Genomic DNA, 17,261 nt, shown 5'->3' on the forward strand with positions numbered 1-17,261 from the left:
CGAGACTGCCTTTCTTTGAGCCACCTACGAAACAATACCGGTCCCCTTGGTTCAGTGTTTTCCAGACAACCCACTTTTCTTCTTTGACCCAGTGGTCACCCCTTGGACATGTGAGGAAGTCAAGGCTATTTGACTGGCTTTTCTCAGAGCACGAAACAAGTAGCGACTCCAGTCTCCAGTCTCAGGATTCCAACAGGCCCCTTTACCACCAGCATACACCCCACTGGCTGCTCCACACGCCCTGAGGAGCACGCGTGCCTGGGGCTTGCGCACACACTGTATTAACACCGGCTTCTTCCATCCACAGCATGCACGCCCAACAGTGTTTCCATGCCTCAACAATGGCCGAGTACAGAGGCAGGCTCCAGTGTCTGCGGGTTCCTCATCATACAAAGACCAGAGGGCCACCCCCAACCCCTACAGGTCTGTGAGCCCTGCTGCAGAGACCACGCACATGGTCACACATAGTAACGGCTCCTCCATGTACGGTCAGGCCCTTCTACACACATGGACAGGTTCCGGTATACACAGAACCGGCTTCCTGTACGATTATTCTCCACCATTCTGTTCCTCTTCCCCCCAAATGCTTGTACCCGGGCATGATGACAAACACATGTCCTCCACTGTGTCTTATTTGATAAAATAGATACATTCAAGACAGGTGAGCTTGTACTCTGGCCCGCACACGCACACAGACGCACACATCACTATTGCATTCTGGGCCATATAGGGATACAGCCATCCTGCCCTCTCCCCAGGAGCACATGGGCTCCTCCGTCCCTATGATGCAAGCATGCTTATTTAGATCTGGGGGTGTTCAGTAATAACCGGGTACCACACGAAGTCCTGCCAGAAGCCTGCTGTTCTAGAGGGTCGCCTCCTGAGCATGGAGCCCCTTATCCCAGAGGAATGTCTCAGCTCCCACTCCTACCTGAGGGCAGCAAGGAAAGGAACAGCAGGAGAATGCTCAGAGCCCAGACCTGGTCTCAGGCTTGTATATATGGGGCAGCAGGGTGCCCCATCCCCCACCCGCACCCAGTCCCTAGCCAGATTTAGAAAGGACTGTTGTCACTAAAAGCATTTCCCCCCCCCTCTCCCCCCCCTTCCCTTGTCCAAACATACTCCCCCCTCGTCCCCCAGCCAGGAAACAATTGGAAGTGGTCGTCATTGTTGTGGCATGGCATGTTCAGGGTCTGAGTTCCAGGGGGTGGGGTGGCTCAAAGCGAAGCAAAAATATCTCTCACATTCCACAGCTCACTCGAGAGTAAGCCGACCACGACCACCATGACCTCAGGCAGACAGGGCCCTGGCTGGCTTTCACGAGGGCCCTCCTGACCCTGGCACTGTTGCCCCTTAGAGCCTTTGCCCCCAGCACTGTCCTGGTCCTATTCCCAGTATCCTCCCTGCTCTCCTGGCCTGAGTCCTGTGCCTGAGTGAGATGGGAAGAGCCTGGGTCACAGCAGCAAAGAGGGGCAGGGCAGAATTGGGGGCATAGCCCTGGGAGGTGGTTGGATTGGAGCAGCTAGAAGGCAGCTTCCTAGTTCGGTGGCAAGAACAGGGACTAGAGAGTTTTGACACAGGAACTCTGGCTCAGGCACTGATTTCCTTGGGCCGGCAGGCAGTGTGTCTCTGAGATCCCTGGGCCTCAGGGCCAGACAAGTCTTTAGCGATCCATCTAAGTGCTTTATGGAGAAGGGACCGCATCCTCTAAGACTGCACAGCTTCAGAGGAGCAAGAGTCAAGGTGGGGAACCGGAGCAGATAGGAAGTTGGTCCCAGCCAGGGGAGGAGGGCTAGGGATTCCGAGGAAGTAATGGCTCTCCTGTTTGTGGAGGAGGATCAGTTGCCTGCTGGTCCTGCTTTAGAGCCTTTCCTCTGCCCTGCAGATTTGAGAGGCAGCAGCCTGAGCCTCCCAGGGCTATAGATAATACAGCTACTGTTGCTGGCCCACCTGGTCTCTGTCTAGACATGGATGTGATCTTTGTTCTTGCAAGGGGAGAGAGGGACAGGAAAAGGACAGGACAGGGGGGAAAAAAAACCCTTCCCTTTCCCTGCAGGCCCCGTGAGCAGTGCTGGCACCCAGCCTCTGGACAGAGAGCACAGCCGGGCCTTGTTCTTCCAGCATGGGCTATGCAAGCTTCGCTGCTCGGTGTCTAGGCAACCAATTCATGGTTTGGTTTGAAATCCCCTTTCTTCCCAAACACAGCTCTGAGCGCATGCGGATGAACCCAGCTGATTAGATGTGGGTTTGGAAGACAGAGGCAGGCCTGGGGGATGGGGTGCAAAGCAGGTACATTTTGAAGGCGGGATGGGCACAGCAGGGAAGGGAAGTTCCAGGAAGAGCTTCCCTGGGGTTTCTTGGTAACCAAAGCAGACTCTGAGGGTGCTGAGCAGTGCAGGGTTGGGGGAGGGAGACCGCAGACTCTAGGGGCCGCATCCCACTGCCGAGGCTGCAGCTCTGCGGACCTCAGGCATGCACTTGCGGTTGCTGAGGAGCAGGTCTTGCTGCTCACACGCCCCGCAGAACAAATCCTGGGGGTCCCTTCCAGACCCTGCCAGGTATAACGGGTCAGCCTCACTAGGAGGAACCTCCAGGACAGGAGGAACCTCCAGGACTGGAGGAGGGCAAAAGCTCCCTCATTCTCTTCTAGCTCTCTGTGCATGAAAGTGCCTTCCTGCCCTGCTCAGGGATGGGGCTAGGGCCCGGCTGCGTGCAAGTGACATGCTTAAAGAGTGCATGGAACATGGGTGAGACTTTTTAAAGCCAGCATCTTCACCCTGAGCCAGCCTGCATGGCTGTGTGATGGGGAAGCTGCCTCTGTAACTAGTAGCTCAGTCACCCTCCATTACCCTCTCCTTTCAGGTTTGGAGAGCTTTGGTCTGTTTGGTCTATAGGTGTTTTGGTGTATTTGTTCTCAGTGCCCTGATAAATATATCTATCCCTATATATTGGGAAGATAAAACTCTTTCCTAACTTTAAGTGCTTGGTCTCACATCCCAGATTGGGGGTCTGGTGTCCTTAAAAATGCCCACTCAGTGCCCAGCTCCTTCAGCACCTGCTTTTGGGTCTTCCTTGTGCCTGCTGCTGTTGGGAGGTTAGGTGGCTGCATCTTCCCACCCTTTCCTAAGCTTTTATTGAGTGCCCACTATGAGGCAGGCTCTGTATTAGCCAATGAGAATATGTAACAGTGACCCAGAGCTAAGATCCCTGCTCCGGGCTGTTTGTGCAATGGACCCAGGCTTTGGTGCACAGTCCCGTGTTTTGCACACACACGCACACACACACGCACATTCCTGGTGGGGAGAGGGGGCTGCGCCCATGTGAAGAGTTTGAGGAGTGGGTGGTGACGGCGGAGCACACCACCGAGTGACAGCAGACAAGACGAAGGAGACGGCAGATGCTATAAATAAAGAGGGACAGGAGGAAAGGCTGCTCCACCGAGGTAGACCAAATAAGGCCTGGGTGGACGAAAGGTGGCCCACCTCCCTAGCCTCCCCTCCCCAGGCATTGTGCCTGCTCTGTCTGGGCTCTGTCACCACACCGATCAGATGTCAGGCCCAAACAGGAGCCATTTGCTGTGAACAAGCCAGTGGAGGCCGGTGGAAAGATTGCTAAAATTACTGCCAGGAAGTAGGGTGAGGGGGGAGTACACAAACTAAAGTAGAAGAGACCTGAATGTGAAAAGAGAACAATCTGAAAGGAATCCCAAAGCCCAAGGGCAGAGGGGCGGAAGGAGACAAAAGAGGTAGGGCTTCTGGCCCAAGACAAGGAAGGAGGCCCCAGTTGTTTGAAAATAGGAGAGAGAACCCCGGAGTGGAAGCCAGCTAGCTCTCCTAGTTGCCTGGCCCTAGAATCTCTGACCTTGGGGGAACCTGTCCCTGGCTCCACAGGGGCCAGGATTAGGGAGTTGAGCTAGTGCTGTCTCCGGTTTCTCTTTACAAACAGCTGCTCCTTCTTGTCATTCTTTTGTATTCCGGCTGGCTCCCAAATCTTCTGTACTCTGCATGCTTGTCCAAACAATACACCAGACTCCCTTGTCCCGGCCTCTGCTTGATGATGGGGGCGGGGGGAGGGGGGCAGCTGGAGAGGCAGCCCCGGTTCAACTAGAGTGCTTTAGGCAGGTAGGTCTCTCTTCTAGAGTGTTTGCCGAGGACACCCTGCTTCAGTCAAGAAGCTTGAGGGAGCTTAGGAGAGGGCTTTCTGGGGGCATAGGGACCCACTTTGAGACCCAGCTCCACATTTTCTAGCTGTGTGGTCTAGCCCAGTCACATAACTCCCTGAGACAGTTTTGTTATCAGCGTGTTCATTTGCAGAGCTTATGGAGACTAGTCACAAGCAAAGGGCCTAGCACACATGGGTACATAACAGACTGCAGTGTGGGAAGTTTTTATCCCAGGGAACACAGACATCAGGAGTCCAGAGTGCAGACATCAGTGCCAGCCATCAGCTCTGAGTTCTTGGTCCTTACATTTCCTTCAGCCTCACCATGTCTCTTTAGTTAAAGGCTTTAAGACCTTCAGGTAGTTCTAAACCCAAGCCTTCTCCTCAGGCGAGCCTCCTGCCAGGAGAGCTACCACTGCCCTGCTGCTGTGTGTAAAACTCTCATGACCAATGTGTATCCCTGATCGTGGGGTCAGCCAAATATAGAGGGTCTAGGGACCTCTGAAGGAGAATGCCGGAGTATTGTGATATGAAAAAAACAAAACAAAACTGGTCAAACGTAGCTTGGTGATGTGCTGTAGGTCTTTAAGAGACAGAGGCAAGCAGATCTCTGTGAGTTTGAGGCCAGCCTTGTCTACACAGACAATCCCAGGCTAGTGACATAGTGAGACCCTGCCAGTGAGAGATAGCCATGTGGGAGTGTTAAGGCACCGAGCTTCAAGGACCGAGTAACTGCCATGGTCTCAGCGCTCAGGCGTGAGTGCTGGCGCTGCTATCCTCAGGCTGACGTAGTAAATTCTTACTGCGTATCTTAGTTAGGGTTTCTACTGCTAGCGCAAAACATAAAGACAGAAAGCAACTTGGGAGGGAAGGGTCTACTTCAGCTCACAACTCTCAGGTCACACTCTGTCACTGAGAGAAGGCAGGGCAGGAACTCAAGGCAGGAACCTGGAGGCAGGAACGGAAGCAGAAACTAAAACTGCTTACTGGCTTGCTCCCCCATGGCTTGCTCAGTCTCATTTCTTTCTTTTTTATTTTTATTTTTTTTCATTTCTTTCTTTTCTTTCTTTTTTTTTTTTTTTTTTGGTTTTGTTTTTTTGTTTTTTTTTTTTTTAAAGACAGGGTTTCTCTGTGTAGCCTTGGCTGTCCTAGACTTGCTTTGTAGACCAGGCTGGCCTCAAACTCACAGAGACCTGCCTGCTTCTGCCTCCCAGAGTGCTCTGGTTTCTTATAGCACCCAAAAGCTCCTGCTTAGGGGTGGTACCACCCACAGTGGGCTACGCCTGCCCACACCGATCTGATGGGGATATTTTTTCAACTCTCGTTCCTTCTCAGGTGATTCTGGCTGTGTCGAGAGGACAGCAACAAAGCTAAGCAGGGCAGTCTGCATGTTTTTAAGATGTATGAGCTGAGAAAGAGCAGAAGGTGGGCCGGAGAGATGGCGCACTTGCTGCTCCTGCAGAAGACCCAGGTTTGGGTCCTAGAACTCACAGGCAGCTCACTACCTTCTGTAGCTCCAAGTCCAAGAGATCTGATGCCCTCTCCTGGCCTCCACGGGATCCAGGAACACACATAATGTACATGCATGTATGTAGGCAAGAACCCAAACACAAAAGAGACAGTGAAATAAATCTTTCTTTATTTTTTATTTTTTTAAAGATTTATTTATTATTATGTATACAGTGTTCTGCCTGCATACACACCTGCAGGTCAGCAGAGAGCACCAGATCTCATTACAGGTGGTTGTGAGCCACCATGTGGTTGCTGGGAATTGAACTCAGGACCTTTGGAAGAGCAGCCAGTGCTCTTAACCACTGAGCCAGCTCTCCAGCCCCAAATCTTTCTTTAAAATGAGGGAAAGTGCTGGACATGATGGCACATGTCAATTCCAGCACCCAGGAGGTAGAGGCAGGTATATTTCTGTGAGTTCAAGGCCCCCCCTTGTCTACAGAGCAAGTTCTAAGATAGCCTGAGCTACATAGAGAGACCCCATCCCCACATGGCAGCTTACAACCATCCATAATGCAACACGGCCTGGCTCTGGAAAGAGCCAAGGGCTGAGAGAGTTTTAAGGTGGGAACACAGATCTGGAGTTTGAAGGGGCAGGGGAGGCTTTGAGAAGCCTAAGAAATCAGTATGGATGGTGAACAGTGCGGTGAGCTAGAGAGGACATGAAGAAACCTATCTTTTTGGACTGTGCTATGTGGGTTTGGAGGTATCCAGTGGAAAGAAAAAAAAGACACAAGGGTCCCACTGTCTTTATGTGAGTGTCTATCTGCACCAGGTACTCTACACAGAGTTGGACACATCTTAGTCAGTACAACTGACTGTCACTCAAATTATATTCCGTGCACAAGTAGTGAGCCTCATGGGGAATAACATGTTTGCCCAAAGTCTAGCAGCCAAATATGGCATTAGGATCCAAGCTCAGGTCTGCTTTGTGCCAACGTGATCTGCTTGTTCTACTTATCAGTCACATTTCTCAGACCAGCAAAATGGACAACATCCTGAGAGCTATGAAGAGTGACTGAGGCTCTAGATTATGCAGACAGTGTGATATCATGAAGCACAGTCCGAGTGGCCAGCTGGGTACTGAGGGGGAAAGAGGTTAGAGTCAAGGAGACTGTAGCTAAAGTAGCAATCAAAGGTTGAGAGGTATGAAAAGAAAAGGACCGGAACGCGGGGAGCGTTCCTAAAGAGGGGATAAAATTCATTTCAGCAGACTGGCTCCGGGAAACTGGGGAGTGATAGTCATGACTGCAGGATATCAGCAAGGACAGGAGGGTACAAATGGGGCAAGCCCCTGGACAGGCAGGACAGACAGGTGTGAAGGAGTTAGAGGTAACAACGGACAAGTAATGGAAGATGTTTTGGTGTCCCAGGGGGAGATAGGAATTATGGGCTAGTAGTTGAGAGCTGGCTACCTTGTGGTGGTGTGGGACACCATGAGCTTGGAGAGAAGAGGAGGGCCTGAGAGAGACCACAGCCCAAGGAAGGAAGAAAGGAAAGGGGCGGCAGAGAATAGAAGGTGAGGCTGTACAATGAGCAAAAGTACTTGCCCTGCAAGCCTGACCTGTGCTCAACCCCAGAACCCACTTTTAAAAGCTGGCTGTGGGCTAGAGAGATGGCTCAGTGGTTAAAAGCATCGCTGTTCTTGCAGAGGACTCAGGTTCAGTTCCCAGCACCCACATGGCGGCTAAACCATTGGTAACTCGTATTTCCTGGGGCCAGCACCCTCTTCTGGCCGCCACGGGCATTGCCTGCCTTTAGAGCCCAGACATTCGTGCAGCCCCTCCCCCCCCACATACACTTAGCATAAAAATAAATATATACGTTTTAAATATTGAAATGCTGGATGTGGCAGCAAAAATCTAAAATCCCAGCACTCTTATGGCAAAATGAGAGGCAAAGAAAGGAGACTATTTGGGAAGCGAGAAAGTTCATGGAGCAGCCACTCTGGAAAATACAACAGAGCAGAAGAGAAACCTCGCCTCAAAACTATGTGGAAGGAGGCAGCTAATTCTGACAAGCTGGGCTCTGATCTCCCCGCGCGGATTGTGGCATGAATGCCTACACACATCGCGCCTGTACATACACTCATACACCGCACACACTAAAAATCAGGAAGAGAGGAGGGAAAAAAAGAGGCAAGGACAGTAAGAAGAGAGAAGTTTCCTAGAAATCACAGAAGTATTTCAAGAGGAGCAGGTGGCCAGTAGTGTCAGATTCCAAAGAAAGGCCAAGCAACAGGAGGGCAGCAAAGAGAACTTGGGTCGTCTTGCAGCTTCCGGGAGAGGCACGGGGCAGAACCAGGTTGCTGTGGCTTAGTTGAGAATAGGGATGAGCAGAGTTAAGTGGAGTGGATGAAAGCTAATAAAGACACGGATAAGAAGTGCGAACAGTGGGGGTTAGGCCTCTTCAATCGAGCAGTTTGGCAATGGAATGAATGAGACTAAACAGCAAGCAAAGGGAAGCGGGCCAGGTAGCGTGGCTTGTTTTGTTTTGAAGATAAGGCAGCCCTGCGCATGAGGGGTAGGGGTGATAAAAGATGTCCTTGGTTTGCTCGCTGTTCCCTTTCGACCCCTCTGGTTCTCTCTTATTTCTAGCTCTCTTTCTGGAACTTAGGAGGGTGCCCTGAAAGTACTCGGAGAATCTAAGCTGGACTGGCAGACACAGGGCTCGGTGGGCTCCTTCCTTGCCTTCACAGATGCAGGCAGGCAGCGTGGGGCAGAGCTTGCTGTGGCCCTCGCTTTCCATCTCGGGCTCTCCCTACTTGGCCTGAGTATCTCAGCCTCCAGAGGTCTCTGCTCTCAAGGTAAAGCGGGGGTACAAAGAGAGAGGTCAAAAAAATAAGCCATGCCTAGAGACTTGGGCTTAGCCTTTGCTCGTGCTTCAGAGTCTGAGATTTATCCTAGAAACATGGTATTTGAAGACGGAAGTTCCTCTAGAGCTGTGGATCTCAACCTAATGCTTCGACCCTTTAATGCAGCTCATCACGTTGTGGTGACCCCATAAAATTATGTTCTTTGCTACTTCACAACTGTAATTTTGCTACTATTATGAATTATAATGTTAATATTTTGGGAGACAAAGTTTTCCCAGAAGAGTCCTGACCCACAGGTTGAGAACCGCTTATCTAGAGGTTCACCCTACAACTCAGGCCTGGGATGGCTTTCTGATCTCTGGGCTGGGCCCTTGTTGTTGAAGAACTTGTAGAATGTTCTCTGATGTCCCTGTGCTGCTGCGCAGACATGTAGCCCCTTATTGAGTATTCAAACTTGCGCACACTGAATAGAGACGATACACAAACGATTAGATACACACACGCTGGCTTCTCCGGTCACAGGAGAAGGTAGCCCCTAATCTCAAGCTCCCAAGTCATATTTAGAAGAAGGGAGCTTAGGGGCTGTCTGCTCACTTCCTTATGGGGGACCTTCCTCCTTTCAGGAGGAGCAGGCAGGCCGAGGGCTAGAGTACTTCTTGGGCCTGTAGACAGAAAGTGAGAGTCGGGCAGACTCCCTGAAGTCTGAAGAGAGGAACCTTTATAAAAGGGCTCAGAATTTACTAGGCCAGAAGAGCTGACCCATTCTGAGCAGAGAGAGGGAAAAGGGAGCAGGAGAGTGTGGTGGTTGGTTTTTTGGAGAGTGGGAGAGAGGAGCGGAAAGACAAAGTTGCAAGGGTGGAGCTGCCAGAGGTAAGCCCAATGGGGATCTAAGACAGTATCTGAACAGGGCAAGAAAGAATGTCAGAGCTTTGCCACTGTGTGTCACAGGGAGGTGACTTTGCCCAAGGGCGGTGCCTCATGGTAGAGAGAAACCAGGGTAGATGGTTGGGCTTTGTGCAAGGGGCCCGTGCTGAGATTACAGTCTTAGCTGCCAAGAGCAACTCTGTGGGGGTGGAAAGAAACAAAGCAAAGGCCCTTTTGTGGTGCTGGGTTCCTAAGAATAGCCATGGCTGGGCTCCAGGAGGTGCCTCCAGAGCCTGCCACGTCCTGAGTCTGGTTCTCAGAGGTGTTCCTGTGCCTGCTGCCCCGGCACTGATTGCTAGTTTTTGGGAAACTGGAGCTCATCAGCCCTGCCTCAGCCTCTGTTAACTGTGTTTGTGAGGCTCTGCTGTAAGAGAAGGCGGAGGGTAGAGGAAGAGTGGGCACAGAGCTGGCAAAGGAGGGAGGCAAAGGCCACAAGCCTGGAAAACCAACCTGGAGCAACGGCTGGAAACAGTGACGCTCGTGGGAGGAGCGCAGGTGGAACGAAGGAGCCAGGATGGTACAGACGGGGAAAACAAAGGACGCTGGGAGTGGAAAGACCTGTGGGAAGTAGTGGAAGGAAGTGCATGGAGGAAGAGAAATGGGTTCAGGAAACCAGACACGGAAAGAAAGCTTGGGGCGGGGGTGAGGAACCCATGGGGGTTGAGCAGATAAGGGTGAAATGACACTCTTCAGCCACACAGCACAGAGGGGGTGGTACAGCTCTTGGGAAAGTTTGAGAAAGGCTCTTGAAGGCCATTCCTGTGAGATAACAATGCTCTTCAAATCCTTTCCTAATCTCCCCTCCTATTATTAGCCCTGAGTCCTCTCAACAGAGAAGCCACAGGCCCCTGGGCTCTGTCCTTTCCCCCCCATGCCCTTGGCTAGAATTAGACAGTTGTGCCTGCATGATCATCTGCTAAGCAAGGTCATTCTGGCTCCTGGGTAGTGTCATTAGAGCAGAGTGTGGAATGATGGTGGGAAGGGGTTGGAAGATCACTGGACACCCCTGGTGGACATGGCAATACCCCCGCCCCAACACACACATGAGAAGGGGTAGAGGCCAGGGCCTATACTGAGTTCTCATGTCACCAGACATATATTCAGTGTGGTAACAGTTTTGGGCGACAGTGGTTAACCTGCGCAACATTCCTGGGAGCCTATGTGTGGGGACAGAAAAGCAGGAGCAGCATTGCTGGAGGACCAGAGGGGAAAGGCTTGGGTGAGCTTGGGCAGGAGTCTTCAAAGACCCGGACTTCCAGCTGCTGGCCTGCTCTGCGAGCAGAGACCCAAGGCAGTGGCTTCTGTGTCAGGTCTTGTGGTCTAAATGCTAGAGGACCAGGTCCTATGAGATTAGACAAGGAACAGTAGGCTCTATGTTTCCGGGTAGGCTGGGGACCGGGCTTCTTGTCCAGTTTGCTCCTTTTGTGTCTTCCCTTTGCCCTCCCTCTTTCCTTCAGCCTCCTTAAGTATTGCTCATTGTTTTCAGGATTTTTTTTTTTTGGACAAAAGCTATTGCATGTATTTTATTTGGAGCTCTTTTGCCTCTGGCAACTCCTGGTAAAAATAAGTGCATGGTGAATAAGGTAGCAAAGAAGACGAGCAGCTGCTGTTCCCAGGACGCTTCGTGCTGCTGCATGATAGGGCATAGATGGCATTCCTTGGATCTTACTCGGGGAGGGCATGGAGACTGCAGCTTGTGTCTCCTCTGTGTCTTTCCCTTGAATCTCTTCCTTTCTCTTCTGTCTCTTCCTCCCTCTTTCCTTTACCCCTTTGTTTCTTTTTCTCAAATCATAAAAGCAATACTCACCTTAAAAATGAATGGATTTCTGTAGTAGGAGACAAGTAAAGTCTTTCCACTGTGCCACAATCATCCCAAAGGCGGCTGTGGTTTGAAGTTCAAAGTATCCACATCTGAACCTGATTTGTTTTCAGTTGGGTCTCATCGTGTTTCCCAGGCTGGTCTTGCACTCCTGGCTCAAGAGAGCTTCTTGAATCAGCCTCCAAAGTAGCTGGAACTACAGGCATGAGCCACCATGTATGGCATGAGATGGTTTTTAACTAGAATCAACAAAAGTAAAAAAGCATTTATAATTTTGGAGGGGCGAAATCATCATGTCATGATGATTCCAGAATGATCTCTTCAAGTCATTTACATTCAAGCAGCTGCCAAAGATCCAAAGGCTCAAGGGTAATTGGTTCTCCAAAAAGAATGAGAACATGTACATGAAGGCTCACAAATAAGTTACTACACGTCATTAAAACAGACAAAAGAATAAAACAGTTTGGGTGCATAGTGAATTCTAGGCCAGCCAGGGCTGCATGCTAAGACCTGTTTCAAGAACAAACCAACCAAACAACCAAACAAAAAACCCAGAAACAAACCCCACGAAGACTCAAAGAGAATCAGCCAGGACCAAAAGGAGAAGAGGATGCTGGCAACATCTACTTTTTTTTTTTTTTTTTTTTTTTTCAGACAGGGTTTCTCTGCGGGGCCTTGGCTGTCCTGGACTCCAGGCTGGCCTTGAACTCACAGGGATCCACCTGCCTTTGCCTCCCGAGCGCTGGGATTAAAGGAGTGCACCAGCACGGCCTGGATTAATACCCACTTCTTACAGCAATTCTTCTTTGCCTGTGGACTTTTCCTTCTCTTGTGGTCCCTTAGACAGTCTTTGCCTAAAGCAGAAGCAATAGCGGGCCCCGGGCTAACAGGAAATTATCCTAATATGGCCTAGTAGGGCTTTCTTCTGTCACAGCAGTATCAGTGGCGTAGTAATGTGTGACCGTCTCTTTTGAAAAGCCAGTTCTGAAATGTTACACTTTTTATGCTCGGAATATATGCAGTCACTTTTCTTTGAACTTGAATTTATGCCAAAGGCCCCTCTTGCACCTCTCCTTTGCGGTGGAAGTTCTGAGGTGCCCTTTAGCCCAAAGTCAATCAAAAGTTGAAAAAGTCACTGAGGCAGGAGCAGCCTGTGAGCACGCAGCTGGCACAGTGCAGATAACCGCGCTCCTAGTACAAATGCACCTTGCTCCCTGGGGCCTCTTGCTCCAGCTTCTTCCATGGCTCACCTCACTCTGAGCTCAGTTTCTGGGGCCTCTCAGGAACCCAAGGCAAGGCAAAAGATGAAAAGAAAACTACAAAGCAGTTGTTACTGCCCAACAGAGTTCAGTCAACATGGGAAGGCTCCAAGATGTTGACCCATTCTGTCTTACAAATATGGAGCATGTAGGTAAGGACCCAGTGTGAGAGGGAATCAGAGAATGGAGACTAGGAAAGGAGAGTGAGGGCAGGGAGTCTGGCTGCCACAGCCCGAAGGAAACTGTTTAGCCTCGGGGAGACCTGCTTCTCTGGGCAGTGCAGATGATCCTGGGGAGCAGAGGATGAGGTGTCCTGACTCTTCATCCCTTTGTCCCCTCCCACAAGCACAGTGTCAGTCCTGTCCTGGCTTCTGAAGCCATTTCAGAGCCCAGAAGACAGGAGGCAGTGGACCCACTATGGAGTCTCCACCTCAAGCTGCCCTCTGCTGGGTCCCTGCTTCCTACTGGAATGAGGCAGGATGGTTTAATGTCTAAGGGAAGAGGCTTCAGATGTGAAAAATCCTGGCACTACTGTATGATGTGGGTGAGTTACCTGGACTCAGAAAAGCAAAGTATCGTATACCCTTACGGCTCAAAGCACAGTCCATAGACTGTAGGGTCCACACCGGCAACCAGGAGAAACTTGTTGGAACCTCAGCCTTCGGTAAGCCCCCCGGGTAAGAGCTGCTGCACACCAATGTTTGAGAAGCACCCGTGTAAAGGGAAGAACACAGCGGTTGCACCGCCAGCTCTCAGCCTCATGTTCACTTGTAAAATGTGGAAGGTGATACGTGTCTTAGAGATAGATCATGGGTGTGAAGCTATATGCACAGCTCCCCAGGGGTTGTACGATCCGGCGGCTGGAACCCACACGCTTTCATGAGGCATAAGCAGCTTTGCCCATGCAGAGCTTCTTCTGCCCAGACTCCATTCTCTTTTCCTTGAAGGATGTAGAGATGCGCTGACGATATACTGTAGCAGGTGCCCTGGGTGCCAGGTACAGTGATGGGAGAGGTCCTGGGTGTCCATGGATCAGGAAGCAAGGACTAGAGCCCAAGAAAGGAAAGTACGAGGAAAAATGTAGAAGTGTGGGGAAGGGGGCAGTGCAGACAAAAAAAAAAAAAAAAAAAAGATGCATTTGCCTGACAACCTGAGTTTGACCCCCAGGAAGAAGACCGATTCCCATGAGCTGTCCTGAACTCCACACAGGTGCTGGAGTGAGCATGTGACCCCCTCTGCACCCCACTTTAAAAAAAGAGAGAAAAAATTGGAGTTCATAAACGAGGCGTGGTGGCACACACCTGGAGCTTAGCAGGAGCATTGGAAGTTCAAGGTCATCCTTGACTACACAGCACAGCTTTGGGTCAACTTGAGCTACAGGAGACCCCAACTCAACATTAAAAAATAAAGATGAGCAACCGTGCTGAGGAAAAACCTGTGCCCAAACCTGAATCACCAATGCAGGTGTGGGCAGATAAAGTAACAGAGAGAGGGCCTGCAAGGCAGGTGGGTGTTATCAGGGGGCCCTGAGGAAGTGTATTTAGTTTTTTGGGTGTTTTTGTTTTTTTCTCAGTTTTTGTCACATTTATCTGTGCGCTTTCTCATATGCATGGGGTCAGGGGAAACCTGTGGAAGTTTGGTTCTCTCTTCTTATGTAGGTCCCTGGGACTGAACTCAGGTCATTAGGCTTGGTGGCAGGCACCTGTACCTCTCCCCCACAGCCACCTCTTGGCTAGCTTGGGGTGTTTTTGTTTGTTCATCTGTTTGTTTTTCAGAGCTGTAGATGAAACCCAGAGCCTCCTTTCTTCAGGGGAGAGCTCTACCACTGAGCTGCAGCCCCAGCCTTAACTCTGTGTTTCAAGACAGGGAAATGACAGCACTTGATTTTATGCATGTGCTAAAGCCTATTTTGTGTGTGTGTGTGTGGGGGGGGGGGGTCACATTTCCTTTTCTGGTTTGTTTGCACAAGGGATTCTGAGTTTGTGGTCCTAGAAATGAAGTGAAGAAAACGGGCTGCCCAGAGAAGCTGAGACAAGCAGGCTCTCCTCAGCATTTCCTCCGAGCATACAGTGTTCCAGCGCCTTCCATCCTGAATACTGCAACACCTTGCCTGGACTTCTCATTTCATCAAATACAGACTCAGTATTCTAAAGTGCCCTCCCCATCCCCTTTCTGAGACAGGTTCTCACGGTCTAACTCTGGCTTGCCTGAAAGCATCCTGTAGTTTATGCTACAGAGAGACGGACAGAGAGAGAACGGGAGAGCTCTGGGGCTGAGGAGGTGACTCAGCAGTTACCATGCGCTCCCGTTCCAGTGGATCTGGTGCCCTCTTCTGGCCACCTCAGACATCAGGCAAAGACATGATACGCAGACATACATGCACCCATACACATTAAATGTTTGTTTGATTTTAATATTTTTTAAAGATTTATTTATTTATTATGTACATATTATTCTGCCTGCATGTATACCTGCACACCAGAAGTGAGCACCAGATCTCATTATAGATGGTTGTGAGCCATCATGTGGTTGCTGGGAATTGAACTCAGGACCTTTGGAAGAGCAGTCAGTGCTCTTAACCTTTGAGCCATCAAATGGTTGCTGTAAAATTCAGGGTATCTCTAACGATGTCAGAGTTAAATGGATTCAAAATTTCAAAACTTGCACACACTTTTCTCTAGCTTTAGAGATTTGAGATACTACCTAATTAATACTTTTTGGGCTTTGTCTTGCTTCTAAATTCATAAGGAAACACCGTCAATTTAAGACTCCTCCACCATGAGCCCAGAAACTTGAGCAATATGGAAATAACCCATTTCTAGAATTAAAAATACTCGTTTTTTTCAAAATGCCGAGAACAACTGACTATGGGGTGTCCATGCTAATTGATACATCTACAATGCAACTCCTACGCCCAAGACTCGGGGAACATTGTGGAAGAGGGTGTGTCTGACTTAGGGTTATTATTGCTATGGTGAAACACCATGACCAAAAGCAAACTGGGGAGAACACTTGCCTCTTTTTTCCGCCTTACACTTCCATATCGTAGCACATCATAGAAGAAAGTAAGGGAAGAACTCAAACAGGGCAGGAACCTGGAGGCAGGAGCTGAAGCAGAGGCCACGGAGGGGTGCTGCTTACTGGCTTGCTCATCATAGCTCAGCCCACTTTCTTCAGGAACCCAGGACCAGCAGCCCCAGAGGCAGTCCCACTTACAATAGATGTGGCCCTCCCAACCAATCACTAATTAAGGAAAATACCCTAAGATCTTATGAAGGCATTTTCTCAACTGAAGTTCCCTCCTTTCAGATGACGCTAGCCTGCACCAAGTTGACATAAAACTAGGCAGCACAGGGTGGAAAGACTGTAAGGGCCAGAGGACCAGGGCGTCTGCTCCTGAAGATAGGCCTTCTCTATATGATATGTCACTGCACCCGTGAAATCTTAGCAATGTGGTTGTCTAAACAAGTCCAGTGCAATGGCACCATTGCCAGCTGCTGCTAAGAAACAGAGAATCCGTCTTTTCCAGGGATGTGCCCTCTGATGGGTTATCTAATCCACGTGGCCAGCCCTAAACACCAAGCTCTAGCTTGCTTCCCATGGCTGTTACAAACACCATCACCTAAAACAACTTGGGGAAGAAAGGGTCGTTTCCTTTTACAATCTGAAGGTCATAGTCCATCACTGAGGGAAGTGAGGGCAGGAACTTAAGCAGGGACCTGTAGGCAGGAACTAGAACAGAAAATAGGGAGGAACAGTGCTCACTGGCTTGACTTGTGGCCGAACAGCTCATTTTCTTATACAACCAGCTGGTAAGTGCCCACTCGGACATCGGTCATTACTCAGACTTGCCTAGAGACAGACCTGTGTTACGAAGGCGTTCTTCTCAGTTGAGGTTCCCCCTTTGCCGATAACCCTAGCTTGTCATGTTGAGAAAAACCTAACCAGCACAACACATATCCCCAAATGCATAAGCAACACTGAATAGTCTAAGTGCGTTGTATTTATATACACATACTTGTCTGTGTGTGTGTGTGTGTGTGTGTGTGTGTGTGTGTGTGTAAAACAATAAAGAGGAAACCATGAAGGGAAGATGGAAAGAGGACACATGAAGAATTGGAGGATGGAGAATGTGGATGAAAATTATGTAAATATATACTCATGAAAATTAAAAAAAATGGTAAAAGAAATGTTAGCAATTAAAATTGTAATTAAATTTGTATTCCTAATTTTTTTTTTCTTTTTTGTTCAGTATATACTTGTGTTATGAGTACTTACCAGTGCATGGAACTGTTGAAAGAAACAAAAGACCAAAAAAAAAAAAAAGACAGATTTAATGATCTTTTTCTTACTTGCTGGTTGAATCTGAAATAACTTTATAAAGATTGCATTATTAACCAATATTTCTTGTAACACACGAGGTGATTGTATTTTAATTTTAAAAATAAGGCAGTATTATTTATGTTTTCAGATATTGTAATAGTTTGTCCATAGCATATATGAACAAACTTCAAGTTCCAAAGAATACAAATTCTTATTTGTGTCAGGAAGAATAATGTCAAAACAGAAGTTTCAAAGCCAGGAGCGGTGGTGCCTTGAGAGGCAGAGGCAGGTGGATCTCTGCCTTTGAGGCCAGCCTGGTCTACGAGGTGAGCGCAGGACAGCCAGGGCTACACAGAGAAACCCTGTTTCGAAAACAACAACACAACCAGGAGTTTCACAAGCAAGTTCTAATATATATATATATATATATATATATATATATATATATATA

This window comes from Psammomys obesus, unplaced genomic scaffold, assembly GCF_907164565.1.
Source record: "Psammomys obesus unplaced genomic scaffold, mPsaObe1.curated_primary_1811, whole genome shotgun sequence".
In the NCBI taxonomy this organism is placed as follows: domain Eukaryota; kingdom Metazoa; phylum Chordata; class Mammalia; order Rodentia; family Muridae; genus Psammomys; species Psammomys obesus.